An 18,363-nucleotide genomic window follows, 5' to 3' on the forward strand; every position below is an offset into this window, starting at 1 on the left:
TATTAACTTGGAAATTCCTATAGGATGCTCTGTCTCACAGCTCACATTGTTATCTGCAATCTATCACCAGAGAATTCAGCCAAAAATTCCATTTTAATTTCCTGTCCCAGCAAGGACATATAGCTAGCCTGTAGCAACACCAAAACCCCATAAAGTCATCCAGACAAAAAATTAGAAGATTCTTTACCATTCACATTTAGAACAGCCCTTCATCATGTCTCACCAGGAGAACAGTCAGGTCATGATCACCTTGTGCTCTATTTCTCATCTCTGAGGTTACATGGCTTTGGGGGGAAAACTAGCCAAACAGCATTGCCTTGACTCACTCTAAAGACAGAACCACCTTGGCTGCCTGAAATAACTCCCTCCTTGATCTACCTGTAATAGTGTCAGATTCCTTCCCCCAAAGAATGCTCCATGTACTGCAGGTTGAAAAGTCCCAAAAGGTCAGTTCTGCAGAATTATTTATACACAAAAACAACTCGCCTTTCTGCTCTGGGCTTTGGTAACTTGAGTCTATGCATCTTGACATTTGTGTCTTTTAAGAAACAGAACAGATGAATCCATGGTTTGACATTACATGAGGCATGGGATCTTCTAAATATTTATAGAGGCAATTATTTTGGAATAGCAATTGTAAAAATCATGAATGCTTATTTTTTTTTAAGAATCAGTACTGACCAGGATAAAGAACAGTGTTTTAAAAGCCACTTGAATCCCACTATATAAATTATCCATAATTACGAGCAGGTAAACATCATTTCAAACACTTTTCTATACATACAAACAAGTATAAATATAGCTGGTTTAAATACTGAATAGCTAGATAGAAAAATAGAGAGAAATATCAAATTCTTTCTTTTAAAAGCAAGAATAAAATCTAACGTAGCATCAAATACCTCCAAGCTTCTTTCTAAGCACGAAGTCCTTTAGCCTCCATTTTTTTTATTGGTGGAAATATCAGGGCTCTGATTTGTCTTTAAGGAGAAAAAAACAAGCAGTAATCTCCTTCAGAGAGTGCAGGAGAGAAGTCAGGTGAGAAATCCAAGGTGGATTTCTAAAATTTCCAGAAGAGCCCTGGCAGATCCTGGAGCAGACAGAGACCAGGAGAGGCTGAGAGCCGAGAGTGTTTGGAAACTAGGGGAAGTTTGCTGGTTTGTTAGTTTGAACATGGAGAAAGTACAAAGAGATTTGATCTTTCACACTCCGTTTGCCTACTTTTGAGTTATGGTCTTGTTTTATTGATCATTTTACTCATATTAAACATAAAATTTTGCCTGTGAATATTCACAGCCCTATTTTCAACAGAAAACATTTGTCCAATGCTCTACTAGGTTCTGGAGATAGAGATGAATCCAAGACCAGCTGTGTACTCAAGATACTTCCAGTTCCATGGAAGAAGCAGCACATCATTGAACAATGACAGTAAGATGTGACAAGTTCCATGGTCAAGTCACTCACAGAGGGCTAGTAGGACAACAACAACAGCAAACAAGTAGCTTAGTCTGAGGCACTATAGGTAGATGGGGTGGTGTGTGTGCAAAAGATATGGGAAGTGACAATACATGATTTATTCCTGCAATGGGAACTAGTTCCACAGGCAGAGGAGGCTGCCTCATCAGCGTCCTTGCCTGAGTTTGCCGACTCTGATGTTCACGCCCATAGATGCTATTGATTCTGTAAGTTGAGTAACAAGACAGGGGAAATGTCTATGAGGGCTTATCCAGGTACCAATCAAGTAACTGTGACATCCTGAGCCCATCTTGGTATTTAGGTTAAACATGCTCCACAGAGAAAACCGTCTCACTTTCTTGTTGAATTCATCAAAGAAACTGTGTGCCTTCTAGGTGCAGGAGACTCTAGTCAACCTAACAACACACTCTCTTCCTCAGACCACCCTCAGACCCAAGCCTCTCATTAATCTCTTCATTTGCTCCTACTTTGAGCATCCAGAGGAATAATGTTTTCATTGTTTTTATAGGAAGTTTTAAAATAAAATTGTCTTGAAGATATCCTTGCATAATCTTCAGAACACTTCTCTAAGAATTTTGGAAAGGGGAAAAAACAGAAATCCAAGATACTTACAGACATGAGAAATGCCTTCCCCCAACCACGTTATTTTCTTCAGGCGGGTTCTTCCAGGTCACCAGCATCACCTGGAACTTGTTCCAAACGTTAATTTCTCCAGCCCCACCCTGACCCGCTGAATGAGGAATCCTGGGCTGGGGCCCAGCTGTCTCTATTCTAACACCGTTCCAGGTGATTCTGATGCCGGCTCAAGTTTAAGAACCATTGTCCTAGAGACAAAAGTAAGGCCTGGAAAAGCCCACAAACCCACAAATATTCTCATACAGGACTGCCAGTTATGTCACAAAAAATGTGTATCATTTAAATGTACTTTTTGGGATGGATGCGCAAGCCCCTTAAAGTGACCATACCTTACTTGGGGGAGTCAGAGCCACAGACTCAACAGAGAAGTGCCTCAAGGGTCATCTGTCTCATCCAAACCTCTTCTCTTTTCTTTTTAAATAAAGAGCAATCTCCAGGTGTTTTTTATTGTTTGACTAACAACAAAACCAGGCGGAGAAGTCCCCAAGGAAATGATGGTTGTGCTTCATTGCCGTTTGGCATTTGGTCCTTCATCTTCTAAGGACTTACTGTATTTCCTTTTAAAGATTTTAGACATCTATTTGGATCACAAATGCAAGCCAAGTATGAATAAATAAATGTATTATCTTTTAAGAACCCCCCTCCCACCATCTTCCTTTAAATAGAAAAAGGAGCCAAATGTCTCTTCATAGCCTATTTGGCCATAGTTGTCCCACCTATGGCTTTAAAAACAGACTGTAACTTGATTTTCTGAAATCCTTCCTTGAACTACAGCTCACTCCATTAAAGAAATCCTGGGAAAGAAGTCCTATTGGTTTCGTCCATAGTCTCTGAAAGGTGAGTATGGTAAACTGGGTTGAAGGCAACTGGGAGAAGTCTTCAGCAAACGGAGGACTGTTGGGGAATTGTGCGAAGGCAAGTCCTGCCAACAAGATACCAGCTCCTTCAATTAGAGCTCGGAAAACGCCAGCCATCACGGCTGACCCAACCATAACCACTGGTCCGTTTCTTGATGCCAGAATGGCTCCTTTTCAGGCACCACTTGTGATGGAATTTCAGGGATCTTCTTTCCCTCTGACTTGAACCACACTACGGTCAGTCATGGAAAACTGAACTCCCCAGACTGCAAAGCTACCTCCCAACTGCGGAGCCCTGGCTTTAAGATCTGTCAAACTCCCTCCTAGTTTGTGGTTTCCTCCCACCCGAGAACTGCGAAAACCTCTGAGGGTTTGAAAGATACCACCACCTACGGTGCGCATGGTAAAGGCGCCACCACAGACATCCGCGAGGCTCCAGGGGCGGGGCTCGCACGCCTACTCCTCCCTCTGGACTCCGCCGTCTGGACTCCGCCTCGCCGCGATGCCGGGACCGAGCCTCTTCTTCTTCTTTTTTTTTTTTTTTTTGCGGTACGCGGGCCTCTCACTGTTGTGGTCTCTCCCGTTGCGGAGCACAGGCTCCGGACGCACAGGCTCAGCGGCCATGGCTCACGGGCCCAGCCGCTCCGCTGCATGTGGTATCTTCCCGGACCGGGGCACGAACCCGTGTCCCCTGCATCGGCAGGCAGACTCTCGACCACTGCACCACCAGGGAAGCCCGAGCCTCTTCTTTATTGATGAGAAGACTGAGGCCCAGAGAGGCCAGAGGATGGTCACAGAGCCGATCAGCAGAGGACAAGTCTAGTCTCCAGACCGCTTGACACAAAATTCAAGGTCTGTGCCACATATATTAACATAATTGCACGAATAAGTCCAGTTCCTGTAGCAAAAACCAGGGATTCAAAGACTGGAATGGATCATAGTGAAAATAGTTCTATTATTTCTAAACAATTTTTTTTCTTAATGGAAAAGTAATACACAACTATTGTGAGGAATTTGGAATGAATAAAATGGGTAAAGAAGACAAAACTCAACTGTAATTGTATCATAAGTGCTATTAACATTTTAGTGCTGCATGTATGTGTAAATATGTGTGTATAGAGAGTACTTACATAGAATATGTATACATACATGTATAGAGAAAGAATGCATATATAGAATTTATATATATGGATTATATAATACATAGAATTTATATCGGTTTTTTTTCACTTAACATTTCTCTGGTGAACAAAATCATCATTTTAGTGATTGATTTGTGTTTCATCAGAATCCATTTCTTAAATTTTTTTACTGTTTCACATATAAGTTGTTTCCAGTGTTTTGCTCTTGTAAATAGGAAGGAGGAAAAGATTTGAAGTTTCAATAAGATGCAGGAAAGATGCATTGCGTAAGCGGGCCAGCGTGGAGTACCAGAGAAGGGACTCTTGGCAGCTGGAGACCTGAAACACTGGGTGCTTGTGGAGATACTGAGATGGGGAGGAGGAATGTTCTTGGGCATGTGGAAATCCCCAAGGAAAACTGCTCACAAATCTTCCTGGGCATGGTCCTGTGTATGGATGTGACAACTCCAGAAAGAGTACATAGCTTCATACAAGGCCAAGACATCTACTCACCTCCCTGTGTCACATAACTCATAGAGAGAAACTACTTTTCTAGAAGACTTCAGTCAAGTGATAACAAAGCTCTTTAGTGCTTCATTTATTTTGGAAAGGACAATTCAATCGAGACAAATCTTCAGAGACTTCTTGAAAGATAATACACCCTTTTTCTTTTTTTTTTTTTTTTGCGGTACGCGGGCCTCTCACTGCTGTGGCCTCTCCCGCTGCAGAGCACAGGCTCCGGATGCGCAGCCTCAGCGGCCATGGCTCACGGGCCCAGCCGCTCCGCGGCACGTGGCTTCCTCCCGGACCGGGGCACGAACCCACGTCCCCCGCACCGGCAGGCGGACTCTCAATCACTGCACCACCAGGGAAGCCCCCTTTTTCTTTTTATTAATTTGAAGTATAGTTGATTTACAATATTGTTTTAGTTTCAGGTATACAGCAAAGTGATTCAGTTATATTTTTTTCAGATTATTTTCCATTACAGGTTATTACAAGATACTGAATATAGTTCCCTGTGCTCCACAGTAAATCCTTGTTGCTTATGTATTTTATATATAATCGTGTGTATCTGTTAATTCCATACTCCTAATTTATCCCTCCCCCCACACGCTTTTTCTAAATATTCTTAATGAATGCCTGTTGTTTCCTCACATCTGAATAAAGCCTCCCTTTTTTTTGACTCAGTGCAAAATAATGTTCTCCGGTAAAGATGGATGACCTATTTATATCATATTAAAACGAAAGTATATTGCTTCTAGCCTAAAAGCCTATGTTTAGGCTGCTCAGCTAAAATGTCCTCTAGTTATAAAATATTTATAATTTTCCTATGTTTTGCACTTTCAACAGGTTTGCAATTGAAAGGGTAGTGTTTGGGTAGGAACTATGTTTGTATTTTTTCTAGTTCAGCCGTTTTCTCAAGTAAACAGCAATCTTTTCCCAATGGGCCCTTACTCATTAATTTTTACGTTTAATTCCATCCAAATTTTAGCAAGAATTTCAACACCTGTTTTGAATGATTTTAATTGAAATATCATTCTGATCTTCAAATGGCCACCTTAATTTTCATATTTGCCTTTTTAACTCTTTTCTTGTTTACAGCATTTCCAAAAGACTGGTCTCGTTTTACATTTTGGATCTTAGATGTCGTTTCAAAGAGAAGGTTCACAAAGATACAATCATGCAGAGCTCCAGTTAATTAAGACAATGCCTCTTTTCAGAAAGGCCACATATTCCAACTGAAGATGCCATTGACCTTGAAAAGAATGTCACTGGGAGTATTCTCAGGAACAAACTCTCTGAAGCAGTTTTTCTGAAGTATGTTCTGTGGTTCACTATTTCCCTAGGATGATAATAATTGTTTCTCAGTTGAAAATAAAATAAGATTACTTGGTTCTATAACTGTGGGAAATACTATACCTAAACAAAGTTAAGCAGTTCGACCTGCTAAAGTACCTGCTGAAGAGGGAGCAAAGGGAAACAGTTTCCCAAACTTACTTGACCATGAACTCTCCTTTCAAGGAAAAATGATGAAATGTCTCAGTGAAGAATTTGAAGCCACTGAGGTAGCTTCAAACGTAAATCATCTCTTTCTCTATGTCCTGCCCCACTGTTACCTGCACAGCTACTTTTATTATTATTATTAATTTTTATTGGAGTATAGTTGCTTTACAATGTTATGTTAGTTTCTGCTGTACAGCAAAGTGAATCAGCTATACGTATACATAGATCCCCTCTTTTTTGGATTTCCTTCCCATTTAGGTCACCACGGACCTGCACAGCTTCTTACTGACAACCCTCCAGATTCTTTTACCTCTTCAGCTCTGTGTCCTTCATGGATTAACATCAACAGGTACTCAGCCCACGTGTTGGAAAGCCTTTTCAATAGAACGTAATATAATTGTTTTATTTTCTAATTCCTGCAAAAGGACAGGTAGCTAACACATTCCATGGCACTATTTTAACCTCCTTATACATTTCCTCCAGGGGTTTTTGCTATGTGTACACATATTTTGAATTGAAATCAGTGGAATTTTTTTTCTATGTAATTTAGTTGCCTCTCCCATGGTTATTTTCATATAGTGAGGGCTTCTTCCAATAGGAACTATGGTAAAGTTAAATGAACAGCCAGCTTCTTGCCATGGTAGAGGTGGAAGGTAAAAGAAACGTACTCCATAGCCAGGCCTCTACTGTCAGCCCCTGTACCTCATATTTCTAATCTCTTTATTTCCATCCCCTGAACCAGGTTTGTTGGCCTCCTGATACCTGAGCGTTATCTAGAACCTCAGTAGTAACAGTTTTGTGCTTCTTTCTCTGAATCAAGGGATCCTAGAACCCAAATTAAAATGACAGAAAAGTAAATTTCCTATGTGAACCATGCTTTTCAGATTTGCTTCCATTGCTCCTCCTTTGATCTGCCCTGGATAGTAATACTGTGTCCAAGAGAGCACCACTGCCTGCAAGGTCCTACCCACCAGCCTGCATCGAATTTCCCAGCACCCCAGGGCGACCAACCAGTGCAGGACTTTCAGTGAAAAAAGGCAGGAAAGTTCTGGGCAGACTGACATTGGTCACTCCGTTCTCAAAGAAACCACCTGGACAGCAGTCTTTCCTAGTAGGAGCACGGGGTCAGGGTTGCAGAACCACCTTTCATGAGATTCTCACTTGAACGCCCTCGCCTTTGGGGAGCTAGCAACCAGCTGCAGCCAGGCCAAGATAATGACCCAGTGTGGATGCTTGCTCCTGTCTCCCTCTCTCCTCCCCTTCATCACCTCCAACTCCCCCCGAAGCCTCCTCTTTCTATCCCTGTGTCCTTCAAGTCTTAGGCACAGAATGCCCCACTTTAGTTTATCATTGCCTTTATCATGCCTTATTGGCAGCTCATTCTAGTTAGGAGAGTCACCTAGATACTTTATCTCCCTTGAGTCTGAACAGAACCGGCAGAGTCAGATGCCCCGTGAGGACGGCTGGCACATCCATCTCCCGGCAGGAACGCCAGTGCTTTTTCTATCTGGTTGTTAGTTGTGACCAGTTGGGTTAATAAACCTTCCTGGTCTGATACAGTCCTTCCAGAATTGTCTGGCTGACTCACAGCTTGCTGAATCCACCCTTCCCCATTTACACAGAGAAATACATATCCATGTTCTTTCAAAGAGTGCATACGGAATAGAGAAAACTGAATGCGCATATATGTCAACTTCTCCCTCTCCATTTCTTTGTCCCTTACAACAAGCCTCCCAGACTAGGAACAGTAACAGAGACGTGCTGCAAGAGCACGATTCCAACAGGACAAGTCACGGTTCTTCAGTCAATGAAGAAAAAGAGTCTTCAAGGTTAAAGAAAGTTGCTGCAGGGAAAATGGATCTGGGTTCATGTTCCTAGGACTGCTCCTCCTGTTTGGAGGTGAAAATATCGAAGGGACAAGAAAGATGGGTTTACATGAAAAGAAGTGATATTCTGAAACTTTTTCATAAGGACTGGAATCTGTACCTTCAGCCATCTATATTAATATTTCAAGCTTTGTTCAAATGGTCTATAATTAAAGTGCTCTACTTGACGTGATAAGATTTGATCTATGTTCTCACCTTAAGAACTCTTTTGTTACTTGGAACATTTTCATTTCTGAAGCTTTAAAAACCTGAATTATTACAAAGGGTACAGGAAAAAAATGATTAAGTTCACACTTTGGGGAAATTGTTCCACATCTCTTCAACACCACAGGTCTGTGAGCAACTATGAATAATATGAAATAAATTTGCTTTTGTAGGGCTTCCCTGGTGGCGCAGTGGTTGAGAGTCCGCCTGCCGATGCAGGGGACGCGGGTTCGTGCCCCGGTCTGGGAAGCTCCTACATGCCACGGAGCGGCTGGGCCCGTGAGCCATGGCCGCTGAGCCTGCGCGTCCGGAGCCTGTGCTCCGCAACAGGAGAGGCCACAACAGTGAGAGGCCCGTGTACCACACACACACAAAAAAATTTGCTTTTGTAGAGAGAGAGAGTTAATTTAAGTTTATCCCAGACTAGATTTATCATCCTTTATCTGTATATAAAAAAACTATGAAAATATAAACATAAACTTGGAGTTGAGACCTAAACACGTTGCCAAGATGTTGTACATTTTTTATGCTTTTTAGTGTTCAACTAACCTTCCATAAAAGATATTTAAAACATTAAAAACTATTCCACATCAAGTGATTTAATATCCATTTCACATACTGCTAAGTCAGTGGCCTGTTTTACATCTTTGATTTGCTTGTTCAAAGCTTTTTAAAATTAAAATATCATTTACTTATTTGTATATCTAAACTCTAAAGAGTATGATTTACATATATGGTAATAATACTCTTATATTACTTATATCAATTAGGTTGTTTCTATTGCAAGTAATACACAATCCTCTTCCAACTGATTTATTCAAAAAGGAATTGTATTATTTCATAAAACTTGAAAGTCTAATAGGGACATTTGCAAAAGATGTTTGACTTAGTGTTCAAGGAAGTCACCCAGGATCTCATATTGTTTTCATCGTCTGCTCTGCCTTTCATGGTTTTGCTTCATCCTAAGACTGGAACCATTACCCCCGACAGGGGTTTGGTTTTTGTCTCAAACTGGGTTGTGTGAAATCCTCAGGGCTTACTTCCTGATACTCCCTTGTGTCCAGCTCCTACATCTGTGCTCAGATCTCTGTTCCACAAGTGTAAACCAGTCACAAAACTCTGCCTGGTCACTGGTTTCTAAAAACAAACAAACACAAATACTATTCTTATTCCAATAAAGACGTTAAAAAAATAATAAAAAGAAAAAATATATACTATTCTTCCTAAGCATTAAATGCTTCTAGAAACAGCTGAAGATTTGCAGTCCAAGGAGGGGTCGCCTCAAGCCCCAAATGGTCCACACTCTTTAAGTGAAGCTGTATCCTCACTCTTGCACACACATCCCAGCAATTCTCTTCCCTCCAGGAGCAAATGTCCTCACTGGCTTCCTGCAGAGCAGCTCTTCCCCTCCTCCCTGAAGCCAGGGCACTAGTGGACACACTCCCCAGTGGATAATGGAGGCATTTTCCTTTAATAAGTGGTTGGCTCCTTCTTGAGATATACTCACCACACCCAGTCTGGCAGGGGAAGGACCCCTGCAGGAACTGAGGCCTAGAGAGAGGCAACGCCATCCCCACCCCTTCCACCAGGTGTGGCAGCATGCCCGGCCCATCCACTGAGACATACTGCCTGGGGAGATGGTAAAAAGTAAACTCCAACTGGATGTTTGGATGACTTTCTACAGTCTTCACCGCTTGGTCAGTGACATGATCATACATTTTCAGTGTTATCAGGTAAATAGCTTGTTCTCTCTCAATTTGGATAAATTGAAAACTTGCATTATTGGATAGTTTTATTACTTAAACATAGAGTTTATTTATTACTAAAACATACTAGCAAACAAAGAATTATCCAGTGAAATTCCCAAAGATTTTGTTGAAGAAAATTTAAAATAAATAATACATACTAGACCTGCACAGATAAATCCATTCCTCTGACTTTCTTCAAAGTAGTTGAAGTCTTTACTCATAAGTATCTTCAATATCCTTCTTCAATTTTATTTATAGCATTAACATTATTATTGAGACTTGAGCTTTTTAAAAAGCGTTTACAAAAGAAGGCCAAATGTTGGGGAATAAGGAAAGGAAATTATCTACGTTGCCCATTTCATAGTCTAAATTTCACTGTTTCTAACCAAGAGCAATTTAGAGTTAGATGCATTATGAAGCTGTTTCTTTAAAAAATAATTTAGTCACCACCATAATTAAACAGTAGAATTAAGCCACAATAAAGTTTAGCCCCAAATTGCCTTTAGAGAGACTATAACAAGCAGTTGGAGAGTTGCCTGGTTCAGAAATAATGATGTTTGTTTTATTAACTGGTACCTATCATTCTGCCTGACCTCTGATACAGTAATGAGAAAGGGAGCAGAGAGAGATAAATATGCACAGAGAACTGGACTCTGTCTCCATGACATCAAGTCAAGATGCCTCCTTCTACATCTTTCACCGCCACCTGGGAGATGCTCATGAAAGAACTAAGCCTATCTCAGCTTCTGCAGACAGCTCTGGTGACATTTCCTTGAGTGACACCTGTCACCTGCAGAGCCACTTTTGCCTCTTCATCACTTCCCAGTCCATAAATAGCCCCATAGAATAAATCCTCTGAAATCCACATATCATCACAGGTGGGAGAGGGGTGAGGACTGTAGTGGTAAGCAACAATGTCTTCGTGGCAAATTCTAAAAACTCAGAGTTTAGATAAACAGAAGTGCTTTTGTCTTATAAACATTATTTGTGTATAGTTTACCTACTATAAAGTGCATCAGTTTTAGAATATAGTCAATAATATTGTGACAACATTGTATGGTGGCAGATGGTAACTGGACTTACTCTGGTGACTATTTCATAATGTATAAAAATATCGAATCACTATATTGCATACTTGAAACTAATATAATAATGTATGTCAAGTATAACTTAATAAAAAATGCACCCATTTTAAGCATATAATTCAGTACAGTTGGATGGATGCTATACACCTAGGTAATCAACACAGTCAAGACATAGAAGATTTCTACCATTCCAGAAATTTCCCTGGTGCCCTTCCCTGTAAATGCCCACTGGAAGTATTTTTTTATTTCTTAAGTCATAGGACATTTATTTGAACATTTTAGAGTTGAGGTAGCATAAAAAAGAATCTGTTCACTTGCCAAAAACAACATTCAAATCTTTGATTCTTAACATAAAATCAGATAACACTTCTCTAAGTATAGTTTTAGCACAGACTAGCTACTAATGAGAGCCACAGAGCTCTCAAACCTGGCTAACATTTGATGTTTAACATTCCCCCAAAAATCTGAGTAGGAAAGAGATGTTTTGATCTACCTGACATATTCTGAAGATACAAAGATCTCCTACAAAGGCTACATGGTAGGTAGTTAACATGGGTGAGAGGGTTGAGGGAAGGAGGAAGTAAAAATAGAAAGAAAAAAAAACTTCACTTGAAAAATATGTCAGGTTTATGCATTTGCTGTAAAAGTATATATGGATATATATGGATATTGAATTTAAAATATAAGAAATAACCACAGAGACACCTCAATTCTTAGAAAAATGTTAAATGTCTCCTAGTGAATCCTCTTCAAGACATTTCTTATTCTATGTCAGATCAAATAATGTTCTCTTCCATCTTAAAAAATAAACACAAACTAAAGTCTAAAACAGTTATTGACGGATGGAAATCGAGTCTGAGATCTGGACTGAAAAGTGCTTTCTCAGCCTGAAGCTGAATCTTCTGCTCTGAAAGTGCTTCCCTGCCTGCTTCTCTAGGGATCAATAGCAGATCAGACAGGAACCTTCCCTGCTGCTGCTGCTTTCTAAGAGATGCGGGAACTGAGCAAGTCGTGAACGCAACCAGAATTCCTCATCTTACACCCCATCCCCATCTCTGTCGGGTGGATTCTGTGAAAGCATCTGGAATTAGCAGGCATTTTCAGCCTGCTCACTTCAAAGCAGCCTGCAGCCAGGAAACTTGTGATTTCTAGTATGACTTCTTAACAAAATGTAAAAACTGGTGCACGCCATTAGAAAATGAAAATATGGCTGAAATTTTGTCCCCATATTGACATTGGTAAGGAAATCTGGGGGAAAAAACATAATTGCACAACAAAGGAAGAGTTGCCTTAGTCGTTTTTAAAATATAGAAGCAATTCATATTAATAAAAATATAGTAAACTAGAAAGAAGGAAAACAAATTATCCATAATCTTACCTCCTCAAACCCATTAAAGCTTTGATAAAATTCCTTTCGGAATTTCTCTTAAAGTAGTTGAAATCAAACTATGTCTAACATTTTGTATCTCAGCTTTCCACTTAACATTGTAATATATACATTTAACATATCATAAGTAATCATTAATAAAACTATTTTTTAATGGTTGTCATAATTAAGTCCTACAGAATATTACTCTTAGTATTTCCCTCATCTTGGACAATTAAGACAAACACCAATTTTAGTTATTTTAACAGTATGGTGAATGTGTTTGTATGTCTTTTTCTGTATTTTGGGATAGTTCCCTGGAATATATTTTAAGATGTACAAATTCTACATTTGGGTATAGAAATTTTATGTCTCTTGTTACGTATTTTCAATTTACCTTGCAAAAATATAATTTTGGGGGGGCAGTTTGGCAATGTGTATCAGGATTCTCATAAATATTCCTATCCTTTGATCCATCATTTCCTTAGAGAACAATCAGAGGTATATGAAATGATTATGTGTAAAATATTATCACAGTATTATTACTATTACCAAAACAAGTTGGCCACAATCTAAAGATCCAAAAATAAAAAAGCAGTGAAATAGAGTTATGATTAGCCAATTATTGAAATCCTATTTTCAAAAAAAAACAGGTAAAATGTCAAAATATAGCATATCATTAAGACTAAATGGAAAAGTCATGATATAAAATTATATGTATAACATGATGTTTAGTATACATACGCACACACACATGTATATATATGACACATACATATATATGCATATGTTCATAGAAGAAAGGCTAAAGACACATCAAAGTGTGTAATGATTATTTCAATAATAATTTCAGAGGGGATGAGTATACAAGAATTCTGCTGGGCTGCCCAGCACCTCTGCTTTCCTCTATAATTACACTCACCATACTTCATCTTAAATGACTGTGTACTTATTGTACATTGCCTTTTAGAATAACATCAGAGAAAACTTTTTTCTGTTTCACTCACTGCTGTATGTCTAGGAAAGAACTTAGAAATTACCCAATAAACGTTTGAATGCTTATGTAACTGACTGAGAGAATAAATGAGTGATTGATGATTGAATGAATTCAACAGAAAGAGGCAGAAGAGATGCCACAAAGAAGAAGGGGGCAGAAATGGATGAAGATATATAGAGACGTCAAAGATAAGCAATGTGGAAAGAGCATAGACTTTAGTCAGCCACACTGCTATATGACTTTGAGAAAGTTCTTCAACTTGTACCTGTAAAATGGGATACTATGCTCATTTAGTCGTTGTGAGAACCCTGCACATAATGGGCACTCAGTAAATGTTTTCCCATCCTCTTAGGTTATAGTTTGGTCTAGTTATTTCTATAACCATGAAAAGCCGATTACAAATTTTCTAGGGAAAAGAATGTGCTGGACAAAATTATTTTCACTTTCATTTTAAAAGCTAGCCAAGCTAGAAGAAGGGCAAAGGGAAGGTGCCCAAACTCTTGCAAGGTTAGGCATCCTGACCATGAGAGGATGTGAGTCTGTAGTACATACTGAAGGAATGAGCCCCAGAGGTAAGTTTTGTACAGAACAGAATCTCATATATTTTAATGGTGGGACATAAAGGTATTCCCAGAGCAAGGAAAAACTTCCCTCTTATGGATTTCATTACCCTTTCTACTGATGAGACAAACAGATGCAATATTAAATTCTGTCCTAGAGCCATTTGGCTAAACATGTGGATGTCGAGGGCCAAAAATACATTCATTGATTTGGGGATTAGAATCTACTTACATGCTTTTCAAAAAGATATTTCCGTTCACCTTGAAGTGCTGGTGCTTGCGTGAGGCTGGATGGCTGGGGACACTGGTCTTATTACACAGCAAAAAGGCTCTTGGAGATCATCAGATCAGCAAGTGGGATGGCTGCCCACTAGCACCTGTGCCTGGCGAGCTGACACCCTCAGGGATGTGGAACTGAGGTCTTTCCGGGCAGGCTGCTGAAGGCACAAGGCTCACTCACCTTGCAGAGCAAGAAACTTCCTTGTAGCAGAAGAGATTTTTTCAGAGAAATGAGGGAAATAAGCCATGGGACTAGAGCAGCTAGAATAAATATTCCCGTTCCCAGTCTCATAGCGATTCTGTAAACTAATTTAACAATGAGCACAAGCTTTTATTGCCTCCACAAAAACTCATGGTTTCTGTATCGGATGGCAACATAATAACTAGCCACTCGAATTGTTATTGTCTTTGAATTATTAGTTTATCTACCTTTGTCATTATAAACCATGGCGTTTTTTTTTTAGTTGCTGTGTTTTGTTTGTCCTGGACTCTGCACATGTGAGTACGTGTGGCAGACTGTATACAAAGATGAATTCATGTCCCCAGGGCGTATTTTTTCCCTTGACATTTTATTTCATTGTAAATGATCAAAGTTACTATATTTTAACTATTTTATTTTATTTATTTATTTATTTTGTTTATTTTATTTTTGGCTGCATTGGGTCTTCGTTGCTGGGTGCAGGCTTTATCTAGCTGCAGAGAGCAGGGGCTACTCTTAGTTGCAGTGCACCGGCTTTTCATTGCTGTGGCTTCTCTTGTTGCAGAGCACGGGCTCTAGGCACGTGGAATCAGTAGTTGTGTCTGGCGGGCTCTAGAGAGCAGGCTCAGTAGTTGTGGCGCCTGGGCTTAGTTGCTCTGCAGCATGTGGGATCTTCCCGGACCAAGGCTCGAACCCATGTCCCCTGCATTGGCAGGTGGATTCTTAACCACTACGCCACCAGGGAAGTCCAAAGTTACTATATTTTAATGTGTTGCACTTCATAATGTGGTGAGTCAATTAATTTGGCTGATATTAGCCGAAGTCCGGTAAAGGGCGGTAGGAGTCCGGAGGCAGGAAACATAGCAGAGGGAGGTGAGAATTCACTATAGCAGCTTGGCTACGATTAGGTATCTGGGGAGAAGCTGTCTGTTCCGAGGTGGGTGAGACAGAAGTGGTAACAGGGAACCAGGAATGGAAAAAGAGAGCCTCGCTGACAGATGGGAGGAGTAGCAAGGTATAAACACAAGGTAAGGATGACAGCAAGTTGCCCATTGGCACCTGAGGGCAGTATGTGGTAGGATGAACCAGAACCCGGTAGGATGTGGTTCAGCCTTGGGGGGAGGTGCAGATGGTAAATACGACCCAAGGAAGTTGTTTTGAAAGGGAAAACTCCTCCAGTACCACTACAGTGTAGGAAAATCCACATAGACACAGAATCTAAGATGCTGATGGATGCATAGGCAGACGGACAGGAGGGTAGACAGACAGCTGATTGCTTACAGGAATATAGTAGCAATTTTACGAACATGAAGGAGATCCCCCCAATGAAAAGTATGCTCCCTGTAGGTTTGCAGGGATGTCACCTTTAGAAATTCTGTTTTGAGTTGTTCAACGTGTGGTCCTTGGATCTCTGGATCAAAACCAGTTGTTTGAAACTTGTGCAGGTGGGTCCCAGGAGTCTACAGTTTAAGAGGCTCTCCAGGCAAGTTTTATACACACTAATGTTTAAAATGCCTGGACTAGGATATTATCCCTTGTTGGGTGTGAAGGCCATGCTGAATTTATTAGATCCTTTCTGATAGATAACTGGCTGAAACACAGGCAGAGGATAGGACAAGGAACGTTCGGTGATAGAGAGAGAGGCCTTTCCTCTCTCCAAGTGTCAGGAGAGTCCTAGGCAGTAAGAGCTCCTGGAGGTGTCTCTAGGCCTGTTAGGGCGGCAAGAGAAGAGTCAAACTCCTGCGGTTGTCACTCAGACTTTAGGGACAGCCAGTCTGTGCATTTTGCAAAGCTCAGGTAAATGCCAGCTCCTCCCAACTCACATCACATTCATCCACTGTCACCCGTATTTCTGAGCTCCCCTGTAGAATTCTGTCTACACATCTTTACGGAGTTCTTTTATTCATTTATTTACCATATACTTCCTGTGTACTTACCATGTGCCAGACACTATTCTAGACACCAGGGCAGAGCAATGAACAAAGGAGATAAAAATTTCTGCTCCATGGAACTTAGATTCTAGCAGGGGAAACAATTAGTAAGAAAAGTAAATGCATATTAAATAGATAAATGCTAAGGGGGGAGTAGAGCAGGAAAGAGTAACAGGAAGTGTGTGTACATAAGAGGAAATTATAAGTTTTAGATAGGGAAGGCCTCTTCGAGAAAGTGATATTTGAATTAAGACCAGAAAAAAGCAAGGGGGTGAGCAGAGGGTCTCTCCAGGGAAAGTGCATTTAAGCAGAAGCAACAGCAAGATCAAAGGCCCTGAGGCAAGAGCTTGTTCAAGGGGTACCAAGGTGGCCTTTGTGGCTGGAGGAGAGTAAACAAGGGAAAGAGATATAGGAGATGAGGTCAGATGGCTATGGAAGGACCCCATCACATAGATCTCAGAAAGCTTTTGTAGCTATTAGAAAGGTTTTGTCCTTTATAAGATGGAAAACTATTGAAGGATTTTGAGCAGATAAGTTCCATGGTGAGTCTTAAATTTGACATCGTCACTGGCTATTTTGTTGAGAATAATTGGTTGGGGAGGTGGGGGAAGTTGGGCAGAAAGGATATTGGTTTTAGGAAGCCACTGCAATAATATAAGAAAAAACAGTGATAGTTTAGACCAATGTGGCAGCAGAGGAGGTGGGGAGAAGTGACCCATTCTGGATATATTTTGAAGGTGGGATGAACAGGTAGGGTAAGAGAGAAAGAGAGGAGTGAAGGAGAATTCCAAGTTTGGGGGCCTGAGCAACTGGAAAAAGCCTACTGCCATTTACTGCAATGGGGAAGCTTGGATGTGGAGGGGTCATGTTTGGGGAAACAGGGATTTGGGGGAATCATCAGCTGATAGCCATGAGATTGGGTGAGATCATGAAGGTAGTGAGTCTAGAGGTACAAGGACTGAGCTCTTGGACACTTCATCCCTCAGAGGTAGGGTGACCGACTGTTCTGCTTTGCCTAGGGCTGAGGGTTCCCAGGACACGGGACTTTCAGGAAAGCTCTAAGCAAACTGAGATGGTTGATCACCTGGCTCAGAGTCAGAGAGATGAATGAGAAACCCCTGAAAAGGAAGAGCAGAGCCATGGGAGACTCATAGCCCTGAGAGCCAAGTAAAGAATGAGCTTCAAGTAGAAGATAGCTCTCAACTCTGTCGAATGCTGCTGATGGGGCCAGATGAGGACTGAGAATTGAGCCCTGGATTTAGCCACAGAGAGGTCACCAGGGACCTTGACAAGAGCAATTTTAATGGAAGGTGCAAGGGACAGAAAGCCTGATTTTAGTGATTCAAGAGTAGTGTCTTTGTCTGTTCATGCTGCTGTAACGGAATACCATAGGCTGTGTGGCTTAAACAGCAGAAGTTTCTTTCTCACAGTTCTGAAGGCTAGGAAGTCCAAGATCAAGGCGCTAAGAGATTTGCTTCCTGGTGAGAACCCTCTTGCTGGCTTGCAGAAAGCTGCATTCTCACTGTGTCCTCACACTTTCATCATTGTGTGTGTGTGTGCAGAGAGAGAGAGAGAAAGGGAAAGAAAAAGATTGAGATCACTTTCTCTTCTTATAAGACCACAAATCCTATCAGATTAGGACCCCAACCCATGACTTCATTTAACCTTAGTTACATCCTAAAGACACTGTCTCCAAATACAGTCACACTTGGAGGTTAGGGCTTCAACATATGAAATTGGCGGGGTGGGGGGGGGGGGGGAGGACACAATTCAGACCACAGCAAAGAAAGAAATTGGAAAGAGCAAAACAACGTTTCAGGATCTTTTCCTGTGCAGAAAAGGGAAAAAGTGAATGGTAGCTAGAAGAGTATATAGAATCAAATGAAAGTTATGTGTTTTTAGGTGGGTGGAAGACCAAAAAAAAAAAAGTATGTTTAATGCCAATGGGAGTTATCTAGTAGAGGGAAGAAGGGTCCTTGAATAGGTGAGAGAAAGTGGGACTCAGGACAATTGGGGG

General features: G+C 40.8%; 1 pseudogene across 1 annotated transcript; it reads right to left on the reverse strand.

Annotated features, from left to right (window-relative positions):
- Positions 1 to 2,917: 2,917 nt before the first annotated feature.
- On the reverse strand, positions 2,918 to 3,780 carry LOC307185099 (mitochondrial import inner membrane translocase subunit Tim17-A-like; annotated as a pseudogene). Its single transcript has one exon. The product of its transcript is annotated as a mitochondrial import inner membrane translocase subunit Tim17-A-like (transcript).
- Between the last annotated feature and the right edge of the window lie 14,583 nt (positions 3,781 to 18,363).

The sequence above is a fragment of the Stenella coeruleoalba genome (genome assembly GCF_951394435.1).
Source record: "Stenella coeruleoalba genome assembly, chromosome: 3".
Classification (NCBI taxonomy): domain Eukaryota; kingdom Metazoa; phylum Chordata; class Mammalia; order Artiodactyla; family Delphinidae; genus Stenella; species Stenella coeruleoalba.